Below are 12,279 nucleotides of genomic sequence, written 5' to 3'. Positions count from 1 at the left end.
TCATTAGTTTTCTTAAATTACTTTATTGCGTGCTTTTGGATTTGTAATATTTTTGGAATTTTAACTTTTTTGTTTGTATCAAGTCGATGCTCTCAGAGAGGTTTGAGGCTAACAAATGTATTATGTTTTTATCACCCTTTTTCCTTTCTTTTTCTTCTTTTTCTCTCTTATTTTTCGGCAAATCTACAATTGCTATACTTATTAGCATGTGTTTTTTTCGTGCAGTTATTGTGTAATTTTTTTTTCATTGGCATAAACAAATTAAACTAAATGTTGAGATTATCTATATTTTATTTATTTACGTCAAATCTTTTGTATTTTTCATGTTTCTTTCATTAAATCTGCGATTCTATATGTACATAAAATATAATTTCTTTAACGACCGCGCAAAGCGCGGGCAAGTGCACTAGTATAATTAAAATCAAAGATCAACATGTTGTAGAATGTGACACTAATGATATTCTACCAATAGCACTAAAACATACCTTGTTTTTGTTGGTAGCGAAATCTAAAAATGAAAATCATATCAAAACATTGGATCAAGTAGTAACTTTCGTCTATCACAAATATGTATATAGTTGGCTTCTGATAAGTCCGAGTGTCTTTTGTTTTTATGATTGTCAAACTATTTCAGAACTAGATAAAGATCTGGTCTGTAACCTGCTCTCTATGCACCTTGCATCATCCGTAGAGAACAGCTGTAAAGCCTAGCCACTTGCTGCACACAAGTACAGCTGTGAGTTGGCTCATGCTTTAGGTCAAAGTGAATGAGTGGTCTTTATCCATCTCACATGCTCCCACTATATATACAACTTGATGGTAACATGTTGAGCAGACTTTAAAACCTAATCTAAATCTGTCACGACCCATTTTCATTAAGTCGTGCGGGCACCTACCTGTCCCACCTCGATAAGCGAACCCTTATCCCAACAATAATAAAAACACAAATAAGCGGAAGAAGATAGAATAATGTAAGTCTCAGGATAATAATATAAGAAAATGCGGAAGTAAAAGAAATACACCCCAATAACTGATCTGGTCATACAAGAGCAACTAACTAAGTACTACAAGTCTGTATAATAGTAATACATCATTATACATCAATAGTCTCAAAATCATGTCTCAGGAATGGAAATAAAGGAAGAGTTTTTGGGCAGCGAACGTCCTCGTGCTCACCCTGAAAGACTTGAATAAGCAACCTCGAAGATCAGCCACGAGGAGTAGAAGTCGATCCCACTTGGTACTCTGCAATCATAAAAGAATGCAGTAAGTGCAAGTCAGTACAAACAATAAGTACTGGTAGGTATCATAGGCCGACTAAGACTAGCTAACGTATAAAAAGATAACAAAGCAAGATAAACACATAAACCAACAAGTACAAGTCAACACGAATCCGTATCCATAATACAAGTTATCACCTATGTTATAGCATCTAAACCCAACTGTGCCAAGTCTCGGTATAGTCAATCAGAACCAGAACATCACAATAGTATCACAAACAAGTCATCACCTATGTTATAGCATCTAAGCCCAATTGTGTCAAGTCTCAGTGTAATTAGTCCGAACCAATATATCACAATAGTATCACAACAAGTCATCAGAATCAAAGGTACAATGCAATGCAACAATGTATGTATGATGAATGCAATACATATACACCGTACACATGTACTCTCACGATGGAACATCACATCTCGGTAGCACAACCCATGGGGGACCCGTGAAGTCTATGTACCACTCTCACGATCCCGGCAAAGACCTCGGGCAAGGTACACTTAGTCCGCTACGGTAAATGACCTCGGATCACGAACTTTCATCTTTCTTTTACGCTCTCTGGCAGAAACCTCGAAGGCTATACTCCCTCACTTCCATCATCAGTACCATAACTATGCAGTATCAATGAATCATGGAAATGAGTATGAATACGATGCAATGTAATATCAACAACCAATTCAATCCAAACAGCACCACCCAGAGCACGCAATTAGTATCAACAATAAGGCTACACAATAGGCCACAATGAAACCATAATATCATCTCAATACCAAATTAAGTAAAGTACCGCAATATCATAGTCATGATATAACACTAGTCACAATTTCCCAATGTCTCAACATGACCACGGGCTAATAAGTAAATAGAACAAGATAAGTAAATCAACACAACGACGTGGCTAGCCCCCAAATCATACAACAAGGCCCAGCCTAAGACAATATCCAACCCAACTTTGCACCCGAAGGTGTACATGAATTCTCCGATAATATTATCTAAACATACTCTTCGCTAATCGAAGTCTCACCATAAGATAAACCATAACCTACCTGGAGATCCGAACAGCAAAGTCTCCGATAATCGAACCTTAGTCTTTCCCTTCCTTTGAGGCTCGAGATAATAGAAGTATAAACATATCCGAATCATGAAATTAGAATCAAGAAGAATATCATTCAAACCTTACTTCTATTCAAAACCCAAATCCCAACCTATGGAATGGGGTTTATGAACTAGAAAGGTAAAATTAGGAATCTATAGGTCTCAACATGAAATTAATGTTCTAGGTAATCAGTTCCTATCAATTAGAAGCTAGATTAACTCATGAAATACTCAAATTCGGATTCTAGGTGAAACCCCTAATTTTTGGTATAAACCCTAACTTTCCAATTCAAGAATCTATCACTAATAATGGAAAATTCATGATTAACAACCTTAGATATATCAAATTCTATAATAATCCGACCAATTTTCGTCAACATAAACAACTTAGAGAGTCTAAACCATTTTTATGAACTTTCATGGAAACCCTAAATTGATTCCTCTTGATTATAGGAATTCTAGCCTTAGATTAAGGATTAATAGAAGTAAAAGGAGGATCCTACGACCAAGGAAGTTACCTTTATGAAGAAATAGCCAAAACCCTCTAAAAATCGCCTCCCAAGCCTCAAGATATGAATATGAAATAATAACAAGAGGCTGGGGTTTTAATCACTTTTAAGTCACAGATTCATTCATCACCGCTTCTGCGGCATCGTGGCGGTCCCGCTATGGCAGTTTCTCAGACCGCTACGGCGGTCTACCCAGATTCTCACTACACCGCTTTTGCGGTCATGGCACCGCAATGGCGGTGCCGCTATAGCTGTAATGGTGTCTCCATAGGGGACACCAGACACCAGAGTCTTAAACTCAAATTCATAATTCACCCCGAAATTTTGACTATCACCCAAGACCATCTGCTCACAAACCAAATATGTAGACATACATAAAAACATGCTACAAACACACTCGTGGCCTCAGAATTCCCATCGGGGGTCTCGTTGACCGAGTCAACCCCCGATACCTCAAAACTAACTTCCCAACCTAAGTCCCAAGATGCACCTGAGTGCATTGGGAATAAAACCGAACATGGACACAAGTTCTAAAAGACCATCCGTACCTCTCGAAACCGACGGATTCCCAAAAAAGGTCCATTTATGCAAAAGTCAACTTTGAGTCGATCATTTTCGCTTTTAAGCCAAATTTCCCCAAAACTTACCCAAATCAACTCCGATGACCTCGGGAAGCATGCCAATGATCCCTATGGGCCAAATAAGAGCTAATAAAGCTTAAAAAGAGATCAAAAGGGTCAGAACGCAATAACGACCAAACGGGTCATTATAAAATCGTGCAAAGCAGCCAATACAAGTTCTCAAGATCTCTGAAAAACAAAGTCACCTACTAGTTGAAGAATCTGATCCAGACACAAGTTTTAGTCTAAGTTCTTTATATTATTGAGAGTCTTTGTTCGTTTGTGCTTAAAATTGTAAACCTACTCTTCTTTTTAAAGGAAGTTGTTTGAAGGTAGATCAAAAGTCTCAAAGGGTGTTGGTTGGAAGTGTGTTTCCTCAAGCTGTTGAGTGGTACATTAGGATAAGATTAGTCTAAGTGTATTAGTGTCCTTAGCTAGAGTTAGCTAAGTGGAGTTGCTTGCAATCGGAGTATTGCAAGGGTTGAGGGACTATGGGAGTTAGTTCCTAGGCTACATAAGCGTTATTGTAAGGGTAAGGGATTATGGGAGTTCCTAGCTTATGATAAATTTGTAACCTGAAGTTGCTCGGTGTACTGGAGTTGAAATCCTACTTGGGTAGGTTGTGGTTTTTAATCCCTTGAGCAAGGAGTTTTTCACGGTAATATCTTGCCTTCTGTACTTACTGTGTTGCATAAGAGAACTGGTACTCAACCAGACCCCTCATATATTGTGCTTAATGGACGCATAACCTGCATCAATTGGTATCAGAGCGGGTTCTTTCAAAAAAGTTAACACCTAGAAAGGATCCTCTTCATGGCTAGCTCGTCAAACCAAACGAAGGGTGAGTGTATCTCAAAACCACCAATATCCAGTGCAGAACACTATGACTGGTGGAAAGGTAAATGGAAGAATTCATCACTGCTGAGAACCCAGAGCTATGGGATATTATCTCTGATGGCCTTCTTACTCCTGCACAAGATAGCTATAGCCTACAAAAGGATATAAAAGCTAAAGGATTCTTCTTCGAAGCATTGGATCAGGTCAATAGTTGCCTTTTGTAAGATAGCAAAGCATATTTGGGAGGCTCTTAAAAGTGCACACAATGGATTGGACAAGTTCAGTACAAAGTTCGAACTTCTCCAGATAAAAAATGACGAAACCGTGCAAGATCTAGAAATGAGAAAGTTGAAAGAACAAGAGAGTCTGAACCACAAGACAAATGCTGAATGTAACTCAAGTGAGAAGGAGTCTGACCCGGACACTTTAAATCAAGGACGTAAAAAGAAAGCTCGAAGGAATAGTCGATCGAAAGGAAAACTCAGAAAAATCAATAGAACAACGCTGCTGTTTCAAGTGTGGGAAACCTGGCCACATTATTAGAACTTGTCCTTCAAACAAGCAGAGTGCCTTGAAGGATATCTTCAGCAGATCTAAAGATAGGAATGTCCAAAGCAAAGCGTTCATGATTGACGACAATGAGGCTTTTGAAAATGAATCAACGTGTGCACTCATGGCCAGATCTGACTCGGATAGTGAAGATGAAGATACATAGACTTCTTTGAAGTTCACAAGAACTTAAAAAAATACTCTCAAATAAAGTTGATGTCCTTGAAAAATGCTCTAATCGATGCTTTTCATCATCTTGGTAAAGAAAAGATTTATATGTATGAGGAAATCAATAGGTTGGAACTTGAAAGAGATGATATAGGAGCATCCATTGCAGATCTTGAAAATCAAATTGCTGAAGTAACTGGAGAAAACTCTCTGTTAAAGAATCAAAAGAAGCAATGAATAAATACTCCGAAAAGGAAGAAGCCTGTGAGGCTTAACTTGAATTGGACAACTACAGGAGGATCTAAAAAGGGTTAGTATTTCTCTGGACAAATCTCTAAATTGGTCCTGGTCTATGAATGAGACTGCTCCTACAGTCATGATTGAGTGTGAAGGTAAGAAGAGAATTGACGTTCAGGACGATAAAACACCTAACAACCCTGTTAGATAAATTGATGCTCAGATTGGAAATCGTTTGAATACACATAATGTTTGGAGAAATTACCGCAGGGATGCCTTCAGAATTAGACATCAGTATCTTCAAAAAAGAAAGAAATCCATCAAAAGGAAACTCAAAATGGAGAGACCTGGTCCCTGGATAAAGAAGAAGGTGTTGCCTGTATGGGCAAAGAGGGATCTGATTCATCCGTTTTATCATGATGAGGGACACAAATTAGTTTGGGTCCCTAAGTCTGGTAATTAATTCTGCTGAAAGGATTGAGTGAGAGGAGGCAGTCAAAAGGGATACTCTCAGTGGGGCTTAAATATTAGACTGCTTCGAACAAAAATAAATCAAGTTTTTTCTCTCACTCAAGACCTACCAAAATGGGAGTGTGTTTTTTGGATTGTGGCAAAACTGGCTCTACACTCTCCCAAATATGTGAAACTTGTTGTGCTCCCTCCAAAGGTTCCTCTATATGATTGGAAATGACAAGAGTAAAGGTATACACACAGGGCAATATTAGGATAATTGAAGTATTGAAAAGTTTGCTTTTCTCAAAGTTCATGCCTGATACTCGTTAGTCAAAGAACCTGGTTCCCTAGACTCAGGTTAGTAGTTCTTCAGTACTGATATGTATTTAAATGGCTAAAGGGAGCCATGTCATTAAACTTTTTCCTTATATCAACCCTGCTGATCCAAAATGCCTCATCTATCTAAACCAACCCAGTTGATAAAGAAAAGTTCTCCCAGCCAATCAAAATTGGTTCGTCGCTGACTTCCCTTAACTAAGAGGATCTTTTCCCCTTTCTCTCTTGATCTCTCCGACTATCCTCTCTTCAGAACTCTTAGTGAAGAACTCTGGGCTTCTACCTCCTTCTATCTAGGTTTAATCATGCCTCAAAATGATTTTTCGACCATGCCTGAAATAAAGATTGCTCTCTCACCCTCTAAAAGCTCAAACCCATAACCTCAATCCTCTCCCCCAAAATCCCTATTTCGTCGAATCAAGATCCTTCTATGACTCCCTCGAAACCCAAAATTCCAGATTCCTCCAGGACTCACAAGAGTCAGATTTTCAAAAAATTTGTATCCTCTTCTAAAAATTCTCCTTCCAAACCTACTGAGATTGTCATGGAAGCTCTTTAATACATCGAGGACTTCGAAGAAAAGGTTGAGGACACGGAGATGGTGGAGAAATCCTCCACAATCATGGAAGTTAGTTCCTTCAAACAGGGTGAAACAATATCTGATGTTGTGAAGAAGGGAGTAGAGAGTGGGATGTGTTGTGATGATGTTCCACTGGTCGAAAAATGCAATGGTGGAAGTAAAAAAAATTGTCAAGAGGGAAACCTATTGAGGAATCTGGTCCCTCTACTCAAGAGAAGTCAAAGGAGACTGGAGAGAAGAAGAGAACAAGGCTACTAAGAAAAAGGCTCATTAACGAGGAAATTGATCTACTGGAGAATATCGTGGTTTTTGAAGTCGAGATAGAGAAAGAGAAAAATCCTACTCACGAGAAAAGAAATTCCAAGGAAAGAAGAAATGAAAAAAAGAAAGCATCTGAGGAGAAGGAAATCAAGCGAGTTGAGGAGGATGAAAGGGAGGAGGATGTACAATTTAGAGAAAAGGGAAGATCCTCATCTTCTAGAAAAGGAAAAGTTAGTTCAAAAGGATTAACTGATTACTCTGCAAAATGACGAAGGCTCAGAGAATTAGAACTGCAGAGGCAAGAGAATCTGAGGAAGCAAAAAGTGCTACTTGGGAGAGTGTTTGATGAAAAGATCACTGAGTACAATGGGATGAATGAATTAGTAGAGATCATTAAGTTCCAACAGTAGAGTCCTCTTTTTGTTGCTTCGGGACAAAAAGTGTTTGGGAGAGAAGTAAGGGAATTTTATGCAAAGCTCTGCTATTCTGATGACAACACTACCTTGATGTCTTATGTGAATGGATCTGAGATTGAATTGGATGAAGTCAGGCTGAGCAATATCCTCGATGTACCTACCGACAGAATGAAGTATGTAGAGGGAAAAGTCACTCAAGCTTTCAAGGAATTGATTGTTAAGCTCGAAGGAACATCCACTGGAGAATGGTTTTTCAAAAAACAACTCAAGCCTGAATATCAGCTTCTGTTCAAGCTTGTTAACAAAGTGTTGCTGCCAAGAACTGAGGGGAGATACAAAGCTTACACCACCGACCTGTATCTCCTTGAAGCTCTAGCAAATTATCAATTTGTTAGCTTGCCGTCTCTAATGATCGAGCATATCATTAAGGTCGTACATACCAACAAGGGTAGACATAGTCTATCTTATGGTTTCTTCTTAACAAAGATCTTTGAACACTTTAGAGTGACAACTGGCAAGGCTACAAAGGGAACCCAGAAACAGATGGTCACAATAACCACATTAGAGGATTGTGAGTGTATACCCAAGAGGGGTGGGGTTGGAACAACTTCGACTATTTCAAGTCTAATTGATGCTCAAGAAAAAGCAACTGCTGAAATTGCTAGGCTACGAGCCGAAAAATGTTCTCTTCAAGACTCGGTTAGCCGAGGAACACGATCCTACGCCGAACAAGAAGCTATAAACACAAGGTCAAGGCTGAAAATGAACAATTGAAACGACATTGATGAGATCAAAGATCGGCTAGTCGGGCCGATCGGCGTAGCGACCAGACTTACGATTGGACAATCGTATCAAGGCCTTTGCCTCTGCCTCTTAGCCCTATTAATTCCATGACCTCCAAATCTCCATGCTTACACCCTCCTCCTGCTGTCTCAATATCTTGAAGTTTCCTTTTCTGACCTTCTTTATTGACACTGGCTCTCTTTAGTATTTTAATTACCAGATGTTGTATCTGGAAAACTGCTATGTATGTTGCTTTAAGCTGTCATTAATGATGGCTCGCTCTGGCATTTTCTCTGATTAAAGGCAATAGCTAATACTCTTCTTGTTTTATCTCTTACTTGTAATGTTTTGTCAATTTGGCACTAGGATAATGCGCCTGGTCTTCTTTTATGAGAAGGCGTCACTGAAATCTTTTGATAATGCCAAAAAGGGGGAAGATATATTGTACTGAAATTGCCATGTGATTAAGGAGGCTGAGTGCTACTGAATAAGAGGGAAGATAGGGGCTGAGTGCTGCTGAATAAGGGGGAAGATATGTTGTACTAAATTTGAAAGGATCTCCACTTCGTAAAGGAATGCGCAGCAGAGGGATGTGTTGCGTATGTTGCTAACATATTACCGGTGCCATGACAATGATGGTCTGCTTCGTAGGGTGAACAAGTGGGAAGCTGGTTCTCAAGAGGAACATAGTCTATGAGTTTGTCATCATCAAAAAAGGGGAAATTGATAAGTCCAAGTGCGTTTTGTTTTGATGATAGTCAAACTATTTCAAAACCAAATAGAGACCTGGTATGTAACCTACTCTCTGTGCACCTTGCACCGTCAGTAGAGAATAGATGTAAAGCCGAGCCACTTGCTGAACACAAGTACAGCTCCATCCCACATGCTCCCACTATATATACAATATGATGGTAACATATTGAGCAGACTTGAAAACCTAATCTAAATCGTGCAACGCTGCCGATGCAAGTTCCCAAGACCTCTCAAGAACAAAGTCACCTACAAGTTGAAGAACCTGATCCAGACACAAGTTTTAGTCTAAGTTCTTTATATTGTTGTGAGTCTTTGTTCGTTTGTGCTTAAAATTGTAAACCTACTCTTCTCTTTAAAGGAAGTTGTTTGTAGGTAGATCAAAAGTCTCAAAGGGTGATTGTTGGAAGTGTGTTTCCTTAAGCTGTTGAGTGGTACATTAGGCCAGGATCAATCTAAGTGTATTAGTGTCCTTAGCTAGAGTTAGCTAAGTAGAGTTGCTTGCAATCGTAGTATTACAAGGGTTGAGGGACTATGGGAGTTAGTTCCTAGGTTACATAAGCATTATTGTAATGGTGAGAGATTATGGGAGTTAGTTCCTAGCTTACGATAGAGTTGTAACCTAAAGTTGTTCGGTGTAGTGGAGTTGAAATCCTACTAGGGTAGGTCGTGGGTTTTAATCCCTTGAGCAAGGAGTTCTCCACGGTAATATCTTGCCTTCTGTACTTACTGCGTTGCATAAGGGAACTGGTACTCAACCAGGTCCCTCATATATTGTGCTTGGTGGACGGACAGCACATCGCATCAGCTTCAATGTTTGTTGCCACCCATTTATTAAAAATAAGGCGGTATTTCTGCTTGGGAAGAACATTCATGTTTATAACGTGTTATAAAATAAGAGGGATTTGACATAAGATGACGTAGAAAAAATAATGTAGAAAGGAAAAGGAAGTTTTTTTTTTTTTTTTTCCTCAAGTGTATCCATCTCAATGTGATGTCCAATGTCTCTATTAATAAGATTGCATTGAGGGATACAAGGGATTATTATGAACATGGAAATTAGCCATTTGCGATTATGGATGAGGATTAAGAGTTACAAATATAACGAAGATGAGTAGTGAGAGTTATGGACGTAATAGAGAATAGTAATAAGAGTTATATCTCTAGAGTTTGGAACAACTGAACATCATCCACACTAAATTGTTTTATAACATAAGAAATTTCTTACAATTTTTTTTCTTTTTCACACAATTAATAGGAAAGTAATGAAAGATCCAACTGGTCGGCAATGGTCAAGACATCACTAAAATTCGCAAGAACAACGAAGTAAAAGGAAATTAAAAATAACGAAGTATATAATTACGCTTCAACCTAAATAATTATTAAGGAGACGACAAAGTATATACAACTAATATAGATATGATATATTACGCTTCGTAACTTTTACAAATAATATTGATGATATATATAGATCAAAATTCTTATACGTCATAAATCATGACATATATTAAAGAATCGTTTATTACAAATTTGACAAATTGATCAAAACTTGAGTCGTTTATTACAAATTTGACAAATTGATCAAAACTAGTCTTGTATAGTTGCATGTATAAAAAACAAAAGAAGCTATGAAGAAATTAAACTCTGTGACTGACTAACCGTATTTGTTGGTAAAACAATATATAAAGTCTTATTCAGGTATTCAAAGATCAGGCTGGAATAGCTCAGTTGGTTAGAGCGTGTGGCTGTTAACCACAAGGTCGGAGGTTTAAGCCCTCCTTCTAGCGTTTGTTTTTAACCTCATTTTTTTTTTAATCTGTTTAATTTTTCAATACCAAATGCCGTTCATTCAGGCTGAGCATGCATATTATGGTTAGAGTTGGCAATTTTAGCTTAAAAATGTAAAATCTGCCACAGTTTTCACATGTTGGGTTGATAATTAAAGAAGAAAAAATTCCGAGATATAACAAATTAAGATCTCTAACTACCTATTTGAGTAATGTACAACAACAACACACCCATTTTAGTAGTAATATAATACCTTTAAATTATTACTTAACATAATAATAGCTTACACAATATAGCAATCCTTGATTTTTGGCTTTAATTTTGGAAAATTTAATCAACCTCCCAATTATCTCTTCTACTCCTTTCGACCTATTACAATTATCGAGCTCCATGCACTGTTGAGAAGGTGGGAAATTTCTGATCAAATTTAGAATTCTTGAGTTTTTATCCATACTTATACTCATTTTGCTTCTGAGATCCAGGGATTATTCCACCATTTATGTTGTGGATTACTTGATTTAGCTCAGAAAGGAAACGCGACAACTCAGCTGAACGCGTCATCCATTTTTGCCAGGAAATTTGGTGTATTGGAGAAATGTGTAGGTGGCAACTGGACGAATGCTATAGTGACACGTGTCCATAAGGATGAGTCAAATCCGAGTCAGTGTAAGGAGCCCCCAGAGGTATTCACACTGCTCCGGAGGCAGGGTAAAGTTCCTTGTCACAGAGGTCACAGAATTGAAGAGATTTGTACAAAGACCGACGGTCAACCGTTACATAGTGACCTTGAGCCTTCCACGGAGTATTAATGAGCCTTATCATCATCTTTATTGCCCATCATTGCCACAACATAGATTTGCAATATTAATAAGTGCACAATTCATGAAACGTGTATCCCATAATTCAATGATAATAGTGTTACGGTTCGCTTTTTACGCGGTGTTAAGGCATAAAAGGCTACTACGAATTCGTTGGTGCTATTTCGGACTTTGTTTTGAAAAAGAGTCGCCACCTAGTTTTTTAGGAAATTAGGAAAACCAGTTTCAAAGGATTTATTCAAATGCAGTGACAAAACCTTCGTGATCCAGAGGTCTAGGTATGGTTCGTGATCCACTCGGGAAGGGTGTTAGTGCACCCCAAGATATGATCCGTACTATACGGTTGACCTTCGAACTTGTGTATGAGATTTGTTTAAACTACTTATTTTGTGTTTACTTTCCCTTAAAAGAAAAAGAACTGTCATGCATATAATGTTTCTTTCTTTTTTTTTTTTTTTTTTGGAAAAAATTTGAACATATTCCCCTTATATATAGGGTATCGTAGTTTCGGATTTATAACATCCATGTAGAAATAGTCTCCTTTAGTTATAAGGAGTATATGTTTATAAAAGGAGAATGTAGAACGGAGTCTTGGGTTATAAATTAAGTCTTTATTATACTCACACTTAGGGCCTGGTTCATCCGTACGGACATTCAAATTTTTATCCGAATTATGTATTACAAATTGGTTTTATACGTTTATAAAGGCGTTTTTATACTTAATATGAGTATATCCCATTTGTAAATACTCGTTTATTTGGGCCTAGTATGGGACAAAACAACGTTATTTTTTTGAGTCCTTTT

General features: G+C 37.9%; 1 non-coding gene across 1 annotated transcript; it reads left to right on the top strand.

The window, feature by feature from the left end:
* Positions 1–10,582: 10,582 nt before the first annotated feature.
* TRNAN-GUU (transfer RNA asparagine (anticodon GUU)) lies at positions 10,583–10,656 on the top strand. Its single transcript has one exon. It is a non-coding gene; the product is annotated as a tRNA-Asn (tRNA).
* Positions 10,657–12,279: the final 1,623 nt, after the last annotated feature.

This window comes from Lycium ferocissimum, chromosome 6, assembly GCF_029784015.1.
Source record: "Lycium ferocissimum isolate CSIRO_LF1 chromosome 6, AGI_CSIRO_Lferr_CH_V1, whole genome shotgun sequence".
In the NCBI taxonomy this organism is placed as follows: domain Eukaryota; kingdom Viridiplantae; phylum Streptophyta; class Magnoliopsida; order Solanales; family Solanaceae; genus Lycium; species Lycium ferocissimum.
Note: the sequence above shows the minus strand (reverse complement) of the source record. Positions and strands in the feature narration are given on the sequence as shown.